Genomic DNA, 21,891 nt, shown 5'->3' on the forward strand with positions numbered 1-21,891 from the left:
ATACAGAGACAGGAACTGTACACAGTGACTCCCAGTGTGATACAGAGACAGGGACTGTACACAGTGACTCCCAGTGTGATACAGAGACAGGGACTGTACACAGTGACTCCCAGTGTGATACAGAGACAGGAACTGTACACAGTGACTCCCAGTGTGATACAGAGACAGGAACTGTACACAGTGACTCCCAGTGTGATACAGAGACAGGGACTGTACACAGTGACTCCCAGTGTGATACAGAGACAGGAACTGTACTCAGTGACTCCCAGTGTGATACAGAGACAGGGACTGTACACAGTGACTCCCAGTGTGATACAGAGACAGGGACTGTACACAGTGACTCCCAGTGTGATACAGAGACAGGAACTGTACACAGTGACTCCCAGTGTGATACAGAGACAGGAACTGTACACAGTGACTCCCAGTGTGATACAGAGACAGGGACTGTACACAGTGACTCCCAGTGTGATACAGAGACAGGGACTGTACACAGTGACTCCCAGTGTGATACAGAGACAGGAACTGTACTCAGTGACTCCCAGTGTGATACAGAGACAGGGACTGTACACAGTGACTCCCAGTGTGATACAGAGACAGGGACTGTACACAGTGACTCCCAGTGTGATACAGAGACAGGAACTGTACACAGTGACTCCCAGTGTGATACAGAGACAGGAACTGTACACAGTGACTCCCAGTGTTATACAGAGACAGGGACTGTACACGGTGACTCCCAGTGTGATACAGAGACAGGAACTGTACACGGTGACTCCCAGTGTGATACAGAGACAGGAACTGTACACGGTGACTCCCAGTGTGATACAGAGACAGGGACTGTACACGGTGACTCCCAGTGTGATACAGAGACAGGAACTGTACACAGTGACTCCCAGTGTGATACAGAGACAGGGACTGTACACGGTGACTCCCAGTGTGATACAGAGACAGGAACTGTACACGGTGACTCCCAGTGTGATACAGAGACAGGAACTGTACACAGTGACTCCCAGTGTGATACAGAGACAGGGACTGTACACAGTGACTCCCAGTGTGATACAGAGACAGGGACTGTACACAGTGACTCCCAGTGTGATACAGAGACAGGAACTGTACTCAGTGACTCCCAGTGTGATACAGAGACAGGGACTGTACACGGTGACTCCCAGTGTGATACAGAGACCGGAAGTGTACACGGTGACTCCCAGTGTGATACAGAGACAGGAACTGTACACGGTCACTCCCAGTGTGATACAGAGACAGGGACTGTACACAGTGACTCCCAGTGTGATACAGAGACAGGGACTGTACACAGTGACTCCCAGTGTGATACAGAGACAGGAACTGTACTCAGTGACTCCCAGTGTGATACAGAGACAGGGACTGTACACGGTGACTCCCAGTGTGATACAGAGACCGGAAGTGTACACGGTGACTCCCAGTGTGATACAGAGACAGGAACTGTACACGGTCACTCCCAGTGTGATACAGAGACAGGGACTGTACACAGTGACTCCCAGTGTGATACAGAGACAGGGACTGTACACAGTGACTCCCAGTGTGATACAGAGACAGGAACTGTACACAGTGACTCCCAGTGTGATACAGAGACAGGAACTGTACACAGTGACTCCCAGTGTTATACAGAGACAGGGACTGTACACGGTGACTCCCAGTGTGATACAGAGACAGGAACTGTACACGGTGACTCCCAGTGTGATACAGAGACAGGGACTGTACACGGTGACTCCCAGTGTGATACAGAGACAGGAACTGTACACGGTGACTCCCAGTGTGATACAGAGACAGGAACTGTACACGGTGACTCCCAGTGTGATACAGAGAGAGGAACTGTGCACGGTGACTCCCAGTGTGATACAGAGACAGGAACTGTACACGGTGACTCCCAGTGTGATACAGAGACACGAACTGTACACGGTCACTCCCAGTGTGATACAGAGACAGGAACTGTACACGGTGACTCCCAGTGTGATACAGAGACAGGAACTGTACACGGTGACTCCCAGTGTGATACAGAGACAGGAACTGCACACGGTGACTCCCAGTGTGATACAGAGACAGGAACTGTACACAGTGACTCCCAGTGTGATATAGAGACAGGAACTGTACTCAGTGACTCCCAGTGTGATACAGAGACAGGAACTGTACTCAGTGACTCCCAGTGTGATACAGAGACAGGGACTGTACACGGTGACTCCCAGTGTGATACAGAGACAGGAACTGTATACGGTGACTCCCAGTGTGATACAGAGACCGGGACTGTACACGGTGACTCCCAGTGTGATACAGAGACAGGGACTGTACACAGTGACTCCCAGTGTGATACAGAGACAGGGACTGTACACGGTGACTCCCATTGTGATACAGAGACAGGAACTGTATACGGTGACTCCCAGTGTGATACAGAGACAGGAACTGTACACGGTGACTCCCAGTGTGATACAGAGACAGGAACTGTACTCAGTGACTCCCAGTGTGATACAGAGACAGGGACTGTACACAGTGACTCCCAGTGCGATACAGAGACAGGAACTGAACACAGTGACTCCCAGTGTTATACAGAGACAGGGACTGTACACGGTGACTCCCAGTGTGATACAGAGACAGGAACTGTACACGGTGACTCCCAGTGTGATACAGAGACAGGAACTGTACACGGTGACTCCCAGTGTGATACAGAGACAGGAACTGTACACAGTGACTCCCAGTGTGATACAGAGACAGGAACTGTACACGGTGACTCCCAGTGTGATACAGAGAGAGGAACTGTACACGGTGACTCCCAGTGTGATACAGAGACAGGGACTGTACACGGTGACTCCCAGTGTGATACAGAGACAGGGACTGTACACGGTGACTCCCAGTGTGATACAGAGACCGGAACTGTACACGGTGACTCCCAGTGTGAATCAGAGACAGGAACTGTACACACTGACTCCCAGTGTGATACAGGGACCGGAACTGTACACAGTGACTCCCAGTGTGATACAGAGACAGGAACTGTACACGGTGACTCCCAGTGTGATACAGAGACAGGGACTGTACACAGTGACTCCCAGTGTGATACAGAGACAGGGACTGTACACGGTGACTCCCAGTGTGATACAGAGACCGGAACTGTACACGGTGACTCCCAGTGTGATACAGAGACAGGAACTGTACACAGTGACTCCCAGTGTGATACAGAGACAGGGACTGTACACGGTGACTCCCAGTGTGATACAGAGACAGGAACTGTACACAGTGACTCCCAGTGTGATACAGAGACAGGAACTGTACACGGTGACTCCCAGTGTGATACAGAGACAGGAACTGTACACGGTGACTCCCAGTGTGATACAGAGACAGGGACTGTACACGGTGACTCCCAGTGTGATACAGAGACAGGGACTGTACACGGTGACTCCCAGTGTGATACAGAGACAGGAACTGTACACGGTGACTCCCAGTGTGATACAGAGACAGGGACTGTACACAGTGACTCCCAGTGTGATACAGAGACAGGAACTGTACACGGTGACTCCCAGTGTGATACAGAGACAGGGACTGTACACGGTGACTCCCAGTGTGATACAGAGACAGGAACTGTACACGGTGACTCCCAGTGTGATACAGAGACAGGGACTGTACACGGTGACTCCCAGTGTGATACAGAGACAGGAACTGTACACAGTGACTCCCAGTGTGATACAGAGACAGGAACTGTACACAGTGACTCCCAGTGTGATACAGAGACAGGGACTGTACACAGTGACTCCCAGTGTGATACAGAGACAGGGACTGTACACAGTGACTCCCAGTGTGATACAGAGACAGGAACTGTACTCAGTGACTCCCAGTGTGATACAGAGACAGGGACTGTACACGGTGACTCCCAGTGTGATACAGAGACCGGAAGTGTACACGGTGACTCCCAGTGTGATACAGAGACAGGATCTGTACACGGTCACTCCCAGTGTGATACAGAGACAGGGACTGTACACAGTGACTCCCAGTGTGATACAGAGACAGGGACTGTACACAGTGACTCCCAGTGTGATACAGAGACAGGAACTGTACTCAGTGACTCCCAGTGTGATACAGAGACAGGGACTGTACACGGTGACTCCCAGTGTGATACAGAGACCGGAAGTGTACACGGTGACTCCCAGTGTGATACAGAGACAGGAACTGTACACGGTCACTCCCAGTGTGATACAGAGACAGGGACTGTACACAGTGACTCCCAGTGTGATACAGAGACAGGGACTGTACACAGTGACTCCCAGTGTGATACAGAGACAGGAACTGTACACAGTGACTCCCAGTGTGATACAGAGACAGGAACTGTACACAGTGACTCCCAGTGTTATACAGAGACAGGGACTGTACACGGTGACTCCCAGTGTGATACAGAGACAGGAACTGTACACGGTGACTCCCAGTGTGATACAGAGACAGGGACTGTACACGGTGACTCCCAGTGTGATACAGAGACAGGGACTGTACACAGTGACTCCCAGTGTGATACAGAGACAGGAACTGTACACGGTGACTCCCAGTGTGATACAGAGACAGGGACTGTACACGGTGACTCCCAGTGTGATACAGAGACAGGAACTGTACACAGTGACTCCCAGTGTGATACAGAGACAGGGACTGAACACGGTGACTCCCAGTGTGATACAGAGACAGGAACTGTACACGGTGACTCCCAGTGTGATACAGAGACAGGAACTGTACACAGTGACTCCCAGTGTGATACAGAGACAGGGACTGTACACAGTGACTCCCAGTGTGATACAGAGACAGGGACTGTACACAGTGACTCCCAGTGTGATACAGAGACAGGAACTGTACACAGTGACTCCCAGTGTGATACAGAGACAGGAACTGTACACAGTGACTCCCAGTGTGATACAGAGACAGGGACTGTACACAGTGACTCCCAGTGTGATACAGAGACAGGAACTGTACTCAGTGACTCCCAGTGTGATACAGAGACAGGGACTGTACACAGTGACTCCCAGTGTGATACAGAGACAGGGACTGTACACAGTGACTCCCAGTGTGATACAGAGACAGGAACTGTACACAGTGACTCCCAGTGTGATACAGAGACAGGAACTGTACACAGTGACTCCCAGTGTGATACAGAGACAGGGACTGTACACAGTGACTCCCAGTGTGATACAGAGACAGGGACTGTACACAGTGACTCCCAGTGTGATACAGAGACAGGAACTGTACTCAGTGACTCCCAGTGTGATACAGAGACAGGGACTGTACACAGTGACTCCCAGTGTGATACAGAGACAGGGACTGTACACAGTGACTCCCAGTGTGATACAGAGACAGGGACTGTACACAGTGACTCCCAGTGTGATACAGAGACAGGGACTGTACACAGTGACTCCCAGTGTGATACAGAGACAGGGACTGTACACAGTGACTCCCAGTGTGATACAGAGACAGGAACTGTACTCAGTGACTCCCAGTGTGATACAGAGACAGGGACTGTACACAGTGACTCCCAGTGTGATACAGAGACAGGAACTGTACACAGTGACTCCCAGTGTTATACAGAGACAGGGACTGTACACGGTGACTCCCAGTGTGATACAGAGACAGGAACTGTACACGGTGACTCCCAGTGTGATACAGAGACAGGGACTGTACACGGTGACTCCCAGTGTGATACAGAGACAGGAACTGTACACGGTGACTCCCAGTGTGATACAGAGACAGGAACTGTACACGGTGACTCCCAGTGTGATACAGAGAGAGGAACTGTGCACGGTGACTCCCAGTGTGATACAGAGACAGGAACTGTACACGGTGACTCCCAGTGTGATACAGAGACACGAACTGTACACGGTCACTCCCAGTGTGATACAGAGACAGGAACTGTACACGGTGACTCCCAGTGTGATACAGAGACAGGAACTGTACACGGTGACTCCCAGTGTGATACAGAGACAGGAACTGCACACGGTGACTCCCAGTGTGATACAGAGACAGGGACTGTACACGGTGACTCCCAGTGTGATATAGAGACAGGAACTGTACACGGTGACTCCCAGTGTGATACAGAGACAGGAACTGTACACAGTGACTCCCAGTGTGATACAGAGACCGGAATTGTACACAGTGACTCCCAGTGTGATATAGAGACAGGAACTGTACACAGTGACTCCCAGTGTGATATAGAGACAGGAACTGTACACAGTGACTCCCAGTGTGATACAGAGACCGGAATTGTACACAGTGACTCCCAGTGTGATACAGAGACAGGGACTGTACACGGTGACTCCCAGTGTGATACAGAGATTGGAACTGTAAACTGTGACTCCCAGTGTGATACAGAGACAGGAACTGTTCACAGTGACTCCCAGTGTGATACAGAGACCGGAAATGTACACGGTGACTCCCAGAGTGATACAGAGACAGGAACTGTACACGGTCACTCCCAGTGTGATACAGAGACAGGGACTGTACACAGTGACTGCCAGTGTGATACAGAGACAGGAACTGTACACGGTGACTCCCAGTGTGATACAGAGACAGGAACTGCACACGGTGACTCCCAGTGTGATACAGAGACAGGGACTGTACACGGTGACTCCCAGTGTGATATAGAGACAGGAACTGTACACGGTGACTCCCAGTGTGATACAGAGACAGGAACTGTACACGGTCACTCCCAGTGTGATACAGAGACAGGGACTGTACACAGTGACTGCCAGTGTGATACAGAGACAGGAACTGTACACAGTGACTCCCAGTGTGATACAGAGACCGGAATTGTACACAGTGACTCCCAGTGTGATACAGAGACAGGGACTGTACACGGTGACACCCAGTGTGATACAGAGATTGGAACTGTAAACTGTGACTCCCAGTGTGATACAGAGACAGGAACTGTTCACAGTGACTCCCAGTGTGATACAGAGACCGGAACTGTACACGGTGACTCCCAGTGTGATACAGAGACAGGAACTGTACACGGTCACTCCCAGTGTGATACAGAGACAGGGACTGAACACAGTGACTGCCAGTGTGATACAGAGACAGGGACTGTACACAGTGACTCCCAGTGTGATACAGAGACAGGGACTGTACACGGTGACTCCCAGTGTGATACAGAGACAGGGACTGTACACAGTGACTCCCAGTGTGATACAGAGCCTGGGACTGTACACGGTCACTCCCAGTGTGATACAGAGACCGGAACTGTACACAGTGACTCCCAGTGTTATACAGAGACAGGAACTGTACACAGTGACTCCCAGTGTGATACAGAGACAGGAACTGTACACAGTGACTCCCAGTGTGATACAGAGACAGGAACTGTACACGGTCACTCCCAGTGTGATACAGAGACAGGAACTGTACACGGTCACTCCCAGTGTGATACAGAGACAGGAACTGTACACAGTGACTCCCAGTGTGATACAGAGACAGGAACTGTACACGGTGACTCCCAGTGTGATACAGAGACAGGAACTGTACTCAGTGACTCCCAGTGTGATTCAGAGACAGGGACTGTACACAGTGACTCCCAGTGCGATACAGAGACAGGAACTGAACACAGTGACTCCCAGTGTTATACAGAGACAGGGACTGTATACGGTGACTCCCAGTGTGATACAGAGACAGGAACTGTACACGGTGACTCCCAGTGTGATACAGAGACAGGAACTGTACACGGTGACTCCCAGTGTGATACAGAGACAGGAACTGTACACAGTGACTCCCAGTGTGATACAGAGACAGGAACTGTACACGGTGACTCCCAGTGTGATACAGAGAGAGGAACTGTACACGGTGACTCCCAGTGTGATACAGAGACAGGGACTGTACACGGTGACTCCCAGTGTGATACAGAGACAGGGACTGTACACGGTGACTCCCAGTGTGATACAGAGACCGGAACTGTACACGGTGACTCCCAGTGTGAATCAGAGACAGGAACTGTACACACTGACTCCCAGTGTGATACAGGGACCGGAACTGTACACAGTGACTCCCAGTGTGATACAGAGACAGGAACTGTACACGGTGACTCCCAGTGTGATACAGAGACAGGGACTGTACACAGTGACTCCCAGTGTGATACAGAGACAGGGACTGTACACGGTGACTCCCAGTGTGATACAGAGACCGGAACTGTACACGGTGACTCCCAGTGTGATACAGAGACAGGAACTGTACACAGTGACTCCCAGTGTGATACAGAGACAGGGACTGTACACGGTGACTCCCAGTGTGATACAGAGACAGGAACTGTACACAGTGACTCCCAGTGTGATACAGAGACAGGAACTGTACACGGTGACTCCCAGTGTGATACAGAGACAGGAACTGTACACGGTGACTCCCAGTGTGATACAGAGACAGGGACTGTACACGGTGACTCCCAGTGTGATACAGAGACAGGGACTGTACACGGTGACTCCCAGTGTGATACAGAGACAGGAACTGTACACGGTGACTCCCAGTGTGATACAGAGACAGGGACTGTACACAGTGACTCCCAGTGTGATACAGAGACAGGAACTGTACACGGTGACTCCCAGTGTGATACAGAGACAGGGACTGTACACGGTGACTCCCAGTGTGATACAGAGACAGGAACTGTACACGGTGACTCCCAGTGTGATACAGAGACAGGGACTGTACACGGTGACTCCCAGTGTGATACAGAGACAGGAACTGTACACAGTGACTCCCAGTGTGATACAGAGACAGGGACTGTACACGGTGACTCCCAGTGTGATACAGAGACAGGAACTGTACACGGTGACTCCCAGTGTGATACAGAGACAGGAACTGTACACAGTGACTCCCAGTGTGATACAGAGACAGGGACTGTACACAGTGACTCCCAGTGTGATACAGAGACAGGGACTGTACACAGTGACTCCCAGTGTGATACAGAGACAGGAACTGTACACGGTGACTCCCAGTGTGATACAGAGACAGGAACTGTACACAGTGACTCCCAGTGTTATACAGAGACAGGGACTGTACACGGTGACTCCCAGTGTGATACAGAGACAGGAACTGTACACGGTGACTCCCAGTGTGATACAGAGACAGGGACTGTACACGGTGACTCCCAGTGTGATACAGAGACAGGAACTGTACACGGTGACTCCCAGTGTGATACAGAGACAGGGACTGTACACAGTGACTCCCAGTGTGATACAGAGACAGGAACTGTACACGGTGACTCCCAGTGTGATACAGAGACAGGGACTGTACACGGTGACTCCCAGTGTGATACAGAGACAGGAACTGTACACGGTGACTCCCAGTGTGATACAGAGACAGGGACTGTACACGGTGACTCCCAGTGTGATACAGAGACAGGAACTGTACACAGTGACTCCCAGTGTGATACAGAGACAGGGACTGTACACGGTGACTCCCAGTGTGATACAGAGACAGGAACTGTACACGGTGACTCCCAGTGTGATACAGAGACAGGAACTGTACACAGTGACTCCCAGTGTGATACAGAGACAGGGACTGTACACAGTGACTCCCAGTGTGATACAGAGACAGGGACTGTACACAGTGACTCCCAGTGTGATACAGAGACAGGAACTGTACACAGTGACTCCCAGTGTGATACAGAGACAGGAACTGTACACAGTGACTCCCAGTGTGATACAGAGACAGGGACTGTACACAGTGACTCCCAGTGTGATACAGAGACAGGAACTGTACTCAGTGACTCCCAGTGTGATACAGAGACAGGGACTGTACACAGTGACTCCCAGTGTGATACAGAGACAGGGACTGTACACAGTGACTCCCAGTGTGATACAGAGACAGGAACTGTACACAGTGACTCCCAGTGTGATACAGAGACAGGAACTGTACACAGTGACTCCCAGTGTGATACAGAGACAGGGACTGTACACAGTGACTCCCAGTGTGATACAGAGACAGGGACTGTACACAGTGACTCCCAGTGTGATACAGAGACAGGAACTGTACTCAGTGACTCCCAGTGTGATACAGAGACAGGGACTGTACACAGTGACTCCCAGTGTGATACAGAGACAGGGACTGTACACAGTGACTCCCAGTGTGATACAGAGACAGGAACTGTACACAGTGACTCCCAGTGTGATACAGAGACAGGAACTGTACACAGTGACTCCCAGTGTTATACAGAGACAGGGACTGTACACGGTGACTCCCAGTGTGATACAGAGACAGGAACTGTACACGGTGACTCCCAGTGTGATACAGAGACAGGGACTGTACACGGTGACTCCCAGTGTGATACAGAGACAGGAACTGTACACGGTGACTCCCAGTGTGATACAGAGACAGGAACTGTACACGGTGACTCCCAGTGTGATACAGAGAGAGGAACTGTGCACGGTGACTCCCAGTGTGATACAGAGACAGGAACTGTACACGGTGACTCCCAGTGTGATACAGAGACACGAACTGTACACGGTCACTCCCAGTGTGATACAGAGACAGGAACTGTACACGGTGACTCCCAGTGTGATACAGAGACAGGAACTGTACACGGTGACTCCCAGTGTGATACAGAGACAGGAACTGCACACGGTGACTCCCAGTGTGATACAGAGACAGGGACTGTACACGGTGACTCCCAGTGTGATATAGAGACAGGAACTGTACACGGTGACTCCCAGTGTGATACAGAGACAGGAACTGTACACAGTGACTCCCAGTGTGATACAGAGACCGGAATTGTACACAGTGACTCCCAGTGTGATATAGAGACAGGAACTGTACACAGTGACTCCCAGTGTGATATAGAGACAGGAACTGTACACAGTGACTCCCAGTGTGATACAGAGACCGGAATTGTACACAGTGACTCCCAGTGTGATACAGAGACAGGGACTGTACACTGTGACTCCCAGTGTGATACAGAGACAGGTACTGTTCACAGTGACTCCCAGTGTGATACAGAGACCGGAACTGTACACGGTGACTCCCAGTGTGATACAGAGACAGGAACTGTACACGGTCACTCCCAGTGTGATACAGAGACAGGGACTGTACACAGTGACTGCCAGTGTGATACAGAGACAGGAACTGTACACGGTGACTCCCAGTGTGATACAGAGACAGGAACTGCACACGGTGACTCCCAGTGTGATACAGAGACAGGGACTGTACACGGTGACTCCCAGTGTGATATAGAGACAGGAACTGTACACGGTGACTCCCAGTGTGATACAGAGACAGGAACTGTACACGGTCACTCCCAGTGTGATACAGAGACAGGGACTGTACACAGTGACTGCCAGTGTGATACAGAGACAGGAACTGTACACAGTGACTCCCAGTGTGATACAGAGACCGGAATTTTACACAGTGACTCCCAGTGTGATACAGAGACAGGGACTGTACACGGTGACACCCAGTGTGATACAGAGATTGGAACTGTAAACTGTGACTCCCAGTGTGATACAGAGACAGGAACTGTTCACAGTGACTCCCAGTGTGATACAGAGACCGGAACTGTACACGGTGACTCCCAGTGTGATACAGAGACAGGAACTGTACACGGTCACTCCCAGTGTGATACAGAGACAGGGACTGAACACAGTGACTGCCAGTGTGATACAGAGACAGGGACTGTACACAGTGACTCCCAGTGTGATACAGAGACAGTGACTGTACACGGTGACTCCCAGTGTGATACAGAGACAGGGACTGTACACAGTGACTCCCAGTGTGATACAGAGCCTGGAACTGTACACGGTCACTCCCAGTGTGATACAGAGACAGGAACTGTACACGGTCACTCCCAGTGTGATACAGAGACAGGGACTGTACACAGTGACTGCCAGTGTGATACAGAGACAGGAACTGTACACAGTGACTCCCAGTGTGATACAGAGACAGGGACTGTACACGGTGACTCCCAGTGTGATACAGAGACAGGGACTGTACACAGTGACTCCCAGTGTGATACAGAGCCTGGGACTGTACACGGTCACTCCCAGTGTGATACAGAGACCGGAACTGTACACAGTGACTCCCAGTGTTATACAGAGACAGGAACTGTACACAGTGACTCCCAGTGTGATACAGAGACAGGAACTGTACACAGTGACTCCCAGTGTGATACAGAGACAGGAACTGTACACGGTCACTCCCAGTGTGATACAGAGACAGGAACTGTACACGGTCACTCCCAGTGTGATACAGAGACAGGAACTGTACACAGTGACTCCCAGTGTGATACAGAGACAGGGACTGTACACAGTGACTCCCAGTGTGATACAGAGCCTGGGACTGTACACGGTCACTCCCAGTGTGATACAGAGACCGGAACTGTACACAGTGACTCCCAGTGTTATACAGAGACAGGAACTGTACACAGTGACTCCCAGTGTGATACAGAGACAGGAACTGTACACAGTGACTCCCAGTGTGATACAGAGACAGGAACTGTACACGGTCACTCCCAGTGTGATACAGAGACAGGAACTGTACACAGTGACTCCCAGTGTGATACAGAGACAGGGACTGTACACAGTGACTCCCAGTGTGATACCGAGACAGGAACTGTACACAGTGACTCCCAGTGTGATACAGAGACAGGGACTGTACACAGTGACTCCCAGTGTGATACAGAGACAGGGACTGTACACAGTGACTCCCAGTGTGATACAGAGACAGGAACTGTACTCAGTGACTCCCAGTGTGATACAGAGACAGGAACTGTACTCAGTGACTCCCAGTGTGATACAGAGACAGGGACTGTACACAGTGACTCCCAGTGTGATACAGAGACAGGAACTGTACACGGTGACTCCCAGTGTGATACAGAGACAGGAACTGTACACGGTGACTCCCAGTGTGATACAGAGACAGGAACTGTACACGGTGACTCCCAGTGTGATACAGAGACCGGAAGTGTACACGGTGACTCCCAGTGTGATACAGAGACAGGAACTGTACACGGTCACTCCCAGTGTGATACAGAGACAGGGACTGTACACAGTGACTCCCAGTGTGATACAGAGACAGGGACTGTACACAGTGACTCCCAGTGTGATACAGAGACAGGGACTGTACACGGTGACTCCCAGTGTGATACAGAGACAGGAACTGTATACGGTGACTCCCAGTGTGATACAGAGACCGGGACTGTACACGGTGACTCCCAGTGTGATACAGAGACAGGAACTGTACACAGCGACTCCCAGTGTGATACAGAGACAGGGACTGTACACAGTGACTCCCAGTGTGATACAGAGACAGGGACTGTACACAGTGACTCCCAGTGTGATACAGAGACAGGAACTGTACTCAGTGACTCCCAGTGTGATACAGAGACAGGAACTGTACTCAGTGACTCCCAGTGTGATACAGAGACAGGGACTGTACACGGTGACTCCCAGTGTGATACAGAGACAGGAAGTGTACACGGTGACTCCCAGTGTGATACAGAGACAGGAACTGTACACGGTCACTCCCAGTGTGATACAGAGACAGGGACTGTACACAGTGACTCCCAGTGTGATACAGAGACAGGGACTGTACACAGTGACTCGCAGTGTGATACAGAGACAGGGACTGTACACGGTGACTCCCAGTGTGATACAGAGACAGGAACTGTATACGGTGACTCCCAGTGTGATACAGAGACAGGGACTGTACACCGTGACTCCCAGTGTGATACAGAGACAGGAACTGTACACAGTGACTCCCAGTGTGATACAGAGACAGGGACTGTACACGGTGACTCCCAGTGTGATACAGAGACAGGAACTGTACACGGTGACTCCCAGTGTGATACAGAGACCGGAACTGTACACAGTGACTCCCAGTGTGATACAGAGACAGGGACTGTACACAGTGACTCCCAGTGTGATACAGAGACAGGGACTGTACACAGTGACTCCCAGTGTGATACAGAGACAGGAACTGTACACGGTGACTCCCAGTGTGATACAGAGACAGGGACTGTACACGGTGACTCCCAGTGTGATACAGAGACCGGAACTGTACACGGTGACTCCCAGTGTGATACAGAGACAGGAACTGTACACGGTGACTCCCAGTGTGATACAGAGACAGGAAATGTACACAGTGACACCCAGTGTGATACAGAGACAGGGACTGTACACGGTGACTCCCAGTGTGATACAGAGACAGGAACTGTACACGGTGACTCCCAGTGTGATACAGAGACAGGAACTGTACACGGTGACTCCCAGTGTGATACAGAGACAGGAACTGTACACAGTGACTCCCAGTGTGATACAGAGACCGGAACTGTACACGGTGACTCCCAGTGTGATACAGAGACAGGGACTGTACACGGTGACTCCCAGTGTGATACAGAGACAGGGACTGTACACAGTGACTCCCAGTGTGATATAGAGACAGGGACTGTACACGGTGACTCCCAGTGTGATACAGAGACAGGGACTGTACACAGTGACTCCCAGTGTGATACAGAGACAGGGACTGTACACGGTGACTCCCAGTGTGATACAGAGACAGGGACTGTACACAGTGACTCCCAGTGTGATACAGAGACCGGGACTGTACACGGTGACTCCCAGTGTGATACAGAGACAGGGACTGTACACGGTGACTCCCAGTGTGATACAGAGACAGGAACTGTACACGGTGACTCCCAGTGTGATACAGAGACAGGAACTGTACACAGTGACTCCCAGTGTGATACAGAGACAGGGACTGTACACGGTGACCCGCAGTGTGATACAGAGACAGGAACTGTACACGGTGACTCCCAGTGTGATACAGAGACAGGGACTGTACACGGTGACTCCCAGTGTGATACAGAGACAGGAACTGTACACGGTGTCTCCCAGTGTGATACAGAGACAGGGACCGTACACAGTGACTCCCAGTGTGATACAGAGACTGGAATTGTACACGGTGACTCCCAGTGTCATACAGACACAGGGACTGTACACGGTGACTCCCAGTGTCATACAGACACAGGGACTGTACACAGTGACTCCCAGTGTGATTCAGAGACAGGAACTGTACACGGTGACTCCCAGTGTGATACAGAGACAGGGACTGTACACAGTGACTCCCAGTGTGATACAGAGACAGGGACTTTACACGGTGACTCCCAGTGTGATACAGAGACAGGGACTGTACACAGTGACTCCCAGTGTGATACAGAGACAGGAACTGTACACAGTGACTCCCAGTGTGATACAGAGACAGGATCTGTACACGGTGACTCACAGTGTGATACAGAGACAGGAATTGTACACAGTGACTCCCAGTGTGATACAGAGACAGGAACTGTACACGGTGACTCCCAGTGTGATACAGAGACAGGGACTGTACACGGTGAATCCCAGTGTGATACAGAGACAGGGACTGTACACAGTGACTCCCAGTGTGATATAGAGACAGGAACTGTACACGGTGACTCCCAGTGTGATACAGAGACAGGAACTGTACACAGTGACTCTCAGTGTGATATAGAGACAGGGACTGTACACGGTGACCCCCAGTGTGATACAGAGACAGGGACTGTACACGGTGACTCCCAGTGTGATACAGAGACAGGGACTGTACACGGTGACTCCCAGTGTGATACAGAGACAGGGACTGTACACAGTGACTCCCAGTGTGATACAGAGACAGGGACTGTACACGGTGACTCCCAGTGTGATACAGAGACAGGGACTGTACACAGGGACTCCCAGTGTGATACAGAGACCGGAACTGTACACAGTGACTCCCAGTGTGATACAGAGACAGGAACTGTACTCGGTGACTCCCAGTGTGATACAGAGACAGGGACTGTACACGGTGACTCCCAGTGTGATATAGAGACAGGGACTGTACACGGTGACTCCCAGTGTGATACAGAGACAGGGACTGTACACAGTGACTCCCAGTGTGATACAGAGACAGGGACTGTACACGGTGACTCCCAGTGTGATACAGAGACAGGGACTGTACACGGTGACTCCCAGTGTGATACAGAGACCGGGACTGTACACGGTGACTCCCAGTGTGATACAGAGACAGGAACTGTACACAGTGACTCCCAGTGTGATACAGAGACAGGAACTGTACACAGTGACTCCCAGTGTGATATAGAGACAGGGACTGTACACGGTGACTCCCAGTGTGATACAGAGACAGGGACTGTACACAGTGACTCCCAGTGTGATACAGAGACAGGGACTGTACACTGTGACTCCCAGTGTGATACAGAGACAGGGACTGTACACAGTGACTCCCAGTGTGATATAGAAACAGGGACTGTACACGGTGACTCCCAGTGTGATACAGAGACAGGGACTGTACACGGTGACTCCCAGTGTGATACAGAGACAGGGACTGTACACAGTGACTCGCAGTGTGATACAGAGACAGGGACTGTACACGGTGACTCCCAGTGTGATACAGAGACCGGAACTGTACACGGTGACTCCCAGTGTGATACAGAGACAGGAACTGTACACGGTGACTCCCAGTGTGATTCAGAGACAGGAACTGTACACAGTGACTCCCAGTGTGATACAGAGACAGGAACTGTACACAGTGACTCCCAGTATGATACAGAGACAGGAACTGTACACGGTGACTCCCAGTGTGATACTGAGACCGGAACTGTACACGGTGACTCCCAGTGTGATACAGAGAGAGGGACTGTACACAGTGACTCCCAGTGTGATACAGAGACAGGAAGTGTACACTGTGACTCCCAGTGTGATACAGAGACAGGGACTGTACACGGTGACTCCCAGTGTGATACAGAGACAGGAACTGTACACGGTGACTCCCAGTGTGATACAGAGACAGGGACTGTACACGGTGACTCCCAGTGTGATACAGAGACAGGGACTGTACACGGTGACTCCCAGTGTGATACAGAGACAGGAACTGTACACGGTGACTCCCAGTGTGATACAGAGACAGGAACTGTACACAGTGACTCCCAGTGTGATACAGAGACAGGAACTGTACACAGTGACTCCCAGTATGATACAGAGACAGGAACTGTACACGGTGACTCCCAGTGTGATACTGAGACCGGAACTGTACACGGTGACTCCCAGTGTGATACAGAGAGAGGGACTGTACACAGTGACTCCCAGTGTGATACAGAGACAGGAAGTGTACACGGTGACTCCCAGTGTGATTAAGAGACAGGGATTGTACACGGTGACTCCCAGTGTGATACAGAGACAGGAACTGTACACAGTGACTCCCAGTGTGATACAGAGACAGGGACTGTACACGGTGACTCCCAGTGTGATACAGAGACCGGGACTGTACACAGTGACACCCAGTGTGATACAGAGACAGGAACTGTACACGGTGACTCCCAGTGGGATACAGAGACAGGGACTGTAGACAGTGACTCTCAGTGTGAAACAGAGACAGGGACTGTACACGGTGACTCCCAGTGTGATACAGAGACAGGAACTGTACGCAGTGACTCCCAGTGTGATACACAGACAGGAACTGTACACAGTGACTCCCAGTGTGATACAGAGACCGGGACTGTAGACAGTGACTCCCAGTGTGATACAGAGACAGGAACTGTCCACGGTGACTCCCAGTGTGATACAGAGACAGGGACTGTAGACAGTGACTCCCAGTGTGATGCAGAGACAGGAACTGTCCACGGTGACTCCCAGTGTGATACAGAGACAGGGACTGTACACGGTGACTCCCAGTGTGATACAGAGACAGGGACTGTACACGGTGACTCCCAGTGTGATACAGAGACAGGGACGTACACGGTGACTCCCAGTGTGATACAGAGACTGGAACTGTACACAGTGACTCCCAGTGTGATACAGAGACCGGGACTGTAGACAGTGACTCCCAGTGTGATACAGAGACAGGAACTGTACACGGTGACTCCCAGTGTGATACAGAGACAGGGACTGTACACGGTGACTCCCAGTGTGATACAGAGACTGGAACTGTACACAGTGACTCCCAGTGTGATACAGAGACCGGGACTGTACACAGTGACTCCCAGTGTGATACAGAGACAGGGACTGTACACGGTCACCCCCAGTGTGATACAGAGACAGGGACTGTACACGGTGACTCCCAGTGTGATACAGAGACAGGGACTGTACACGGTGACTCCCAGTGTGATACAGAGACAGGGACTGTACACAGTGACTCCCAGTGTGATACAGAGACAGGGACTGTACACGGTGACTCCCAGTGTGATACAGAGACAGGGACTGTACACAGGGACTCCCAGTGTGATACAGAGACCGGAACTGTACACAGTGACTCCCAGTGTGATACAGAGACAGGAACTGTACACGGTGACTCCCAGTGTGATACAGAGACAGGGACTGTACACGGTGACTCCCAGTGTGATACAGAGACAGGAACTGTACACGGTGACTCCCAGTGTGATACAGAGACAGGGACTGTACACGGTGACTCCCAGTGTGATACAGAGACCGGAACTGTACACGGTGACTCCCAGTGTGAGAGAGAGACCGGGACTGTACACAGGGACTCCCAGTGTGATACAGAGACCGGAACTGTACACAGTGACTCCCAGTGTGATACAGAGACAGGAACTGTACACAGTGACTCCCAGTGTGATACAGAGACAGGGACTGTACACGGTGACTCCCAGTGTGATATAGAGACAGGAACTGTACACGGTGACTCCCAATGTGATACAGAGACAGGGACTGTACACGGTGACCCCAGTGTGATATAGAGACAGGGACTGTACACGGTGACTCCCAGTGTGATACAGAGACAGGGACTGTACACGGTGACTCCCAGTGTGATACAGAGACAGGGACTGTACACAGTGACTCCCAGTGTGATACAGAGACAGGGACTGTACACGGTGACTCCCAGTGTGATACAGAGACAGGAACTGTACACGGTGACTCCCAGTGTGATACAGAGACAGGAACTGTACACGGTGACTCCCAGTGTGATACAGAGACAGGGACTGTACACAGTGACTCCCAGTGTGATACAGAGACAGGGACTGTACACGGACACTCCCAGTGTGATACAGAGACAGGGACTGTACACAGTGACTCCCAGTGTGATACAGACACAGGAACTGTACACGGTGACTCCCAGTGTGATACAGAGACAGGGACTGTACACGGTGACTCCCAGTGTGATACAGAGACAGGAACTGTACACGGTGACTCCCAGTGTGATACAGAGACAGGAACTGTACACGGTGACTCCCAGTGTGATACAGAGACAGGGACTGTACACGGTGACTCCCAGTGTGATATAGAGACAGGAACTGTACACGGTGACTCCCAGTGTGATACAGAGACAGGGACTGTACACGGTGACCCCAGTGTGATATAGAGACAGGGACTGTACACGGTGACTCCCAGTGTGATACAGAGACAGGGACTGTACACAGTGACTCCCAGTGTGATACAGAGACAGGGACTGTACACAGTGACTCCCAGTGTGATACAGAGACAGGGACTGTACACGGTGACTCCCAGTGTGATACAGAGACAGGAACTGTACACGGTGACTCCCAGTGTGATACAGAGACAGGAACTGTACACAGTGACTCCCAGTGTGATACAGAGACAGGGACTGTACACAGTGACTCCCAGTGTGATACAGAGACAGGGACTGTACACGGACACTCCCAGTGTGATACAGAGACAGGGACTGTACACAGTGACTCCCAGTGTGATACAGAGACAGGATCTGTACACGGTGACTCCCAGTGTGATACAGAGACAGGAACTGTACACGGTGACTCCCAGTGTGATACAGAGACAGGAACTGTACACGGTGACTCCCAGTGTGATACAGAGACAGGAACTGTACACGGTGACTCCCAGTGTGATACAGAGACAGGGACTGTACACGGTGACTCCCAGTGTGATACAGAGACAGGGACTGTACACGGTGACTCCCAGTGTGATACAGAGACAGGGACTGTACACGGTGACTCCCAGTGTGATACAGAGACAGGGACTGTACACGGTGACTCCCAGTGTGATACAGAGACAGGAACTGTACACGGTGACTCCCAGTGTGATACAGAGACAGGAACTGTACACGGTGACTCCCAGTGTGATACAGAGACAGGGACTGTACACGGTGACTCCCAGTGTGATACAGAGACAGGGACTGTACACGGTGACTCCCAGTGTGATACAGAGACCGGAACTGTACACAGTGACTCCCAGTGTGATACAGAGACAGGAACTGTACACGGTGACAACCCAGTGTGATACAGAGACAGGGACTGTACACGGTGACTCCCAGTGTGATACAGAGACAGGAACTGTACACGGTGACTCCCAGTGTGATACAGAGACAGGAACTGTACACTGTGACACCCAGTGTGATACAGAGACCAGGACTGCACACGGTGACTCCCAGTGTGATACAGAGACCGGGACGGTACACAGTGACTCTCAGTGTGATACAGAGACAGGAACTGTACACAGTGACTCCCAGTGTGATACAGAGACAGGAACTGTACACGGTGACTCCCAGTGCGATACAGAGACAGGAACTGTACACGGTGACTCCCAGTGTGATACAGAGACAGGAACTGTACACGGTGACTCCCAGTGTGGTACAGAGACAGGGACTGTACACGGTGACTCCCAGTGTGATACAGAGACAGGGACTGTACACGGTGACTCCCAGTGTGATACAGAGACAGGAACTGTACACAGTGACTCCCAGTGTGATACAGAGACAGGAACTGTACACGGTGAGTCCCAGTGTGATACTGAGACCGGAACTGTACACGGTGACTCCCAGTGTGATACAGAGACAGGGACTGTACACAGTGACTCCCAGTGTGATACAGAGACAGGAACTGTACACGGTGACTCCCAGTGTGATAAAGAGACAGGGATTGTACACGGTGACTCCCAGTGTGATACAGAGACAGGAACTGTACACAGTGACTCCCAGTGTGATACAGAGACAGGGACTGTACACGGTGACTCCCAGTGTGATACAGAGACCGGGACTGTACACAGTTACACCCAGTGTGATACAGAGACAGGAACTGTACACGGTGACTCCCAGTGTGATACAGAGACAGGGACTGTAGACAGTGACTCTCAGTGTGAAACAGAGACAGGGACTGTACACGGTGACTCCCAGTGTGATACAGAGACAGGAACTGTACACAGTGACTCCCAGTGTGATACAGAGACAGGAACTGTACACAGTGACTCCCAGTGTGATACAGAGACCGGGACTGTAGACAGTGACTCCCAGTGTGATACAGAGACTGGAACTGTACACGGTGACTCCCAGTGTGATACAGAGACAGGGACTGTAGACAGTGACTCCCAGTGTGATACAGAGACAGGAACTGTCCACGGTGACTCCCAGTGTGATACAGAGACAGGGACTGTACACGGTGACTCCCAGTGTGATACAGAGACAGGGACTGTACACGGTGACTCCCAGTGTGATACAGAGACAGGGACGTACACGGTGACTCCCAGTGTGATACAGAGACAGGAACTGTACACAGTGACTCCCAGTGTGATACAGAGACCGGGACTGTAGACAGTGACTCCCAGTGTGATACAGAGACAGGAACTGTACACGGTGACTCCCAGTGTGATACAGAGACAGGGACTGTACACGGTGACTCCCAGTGTGATACAGAGACTGGAACTGTACACAGTGACTCCCAGTGTGATACAGAGACCGGGACTGTACACAGTGACTCCCAGTGTGATACAGAGACAGGGACTGTACACGGTGACCCCCAGTGTGATACAGAGACAGGGACTGTACACGGTGACTCCCAGTGTGATACAGAGACAGGGACTGTACACGGTGACTCCCAGTGTGATACAGAGACAGGGACTGTACACAGTGACTCCCAGTGTGATACAGAGACAGGGA

This window comes from Chiloscyllium punctatum, chromosome 47 (genome assembly GCF_047496795.1).
Source record: "Chiloscyllium punctatum isolate Juve2018m chromosome 47, sChiPun1.3, whole genome shotgun sequence".
In the NCBI taxonomy this organism is placed as follows: Eukaryota; Metazoa; Chordata; class Chondrichthyes; order Orectolobiformes; family Hemiscylliidae; genus Chiloscyllium; species Chiloscyllium punctatum.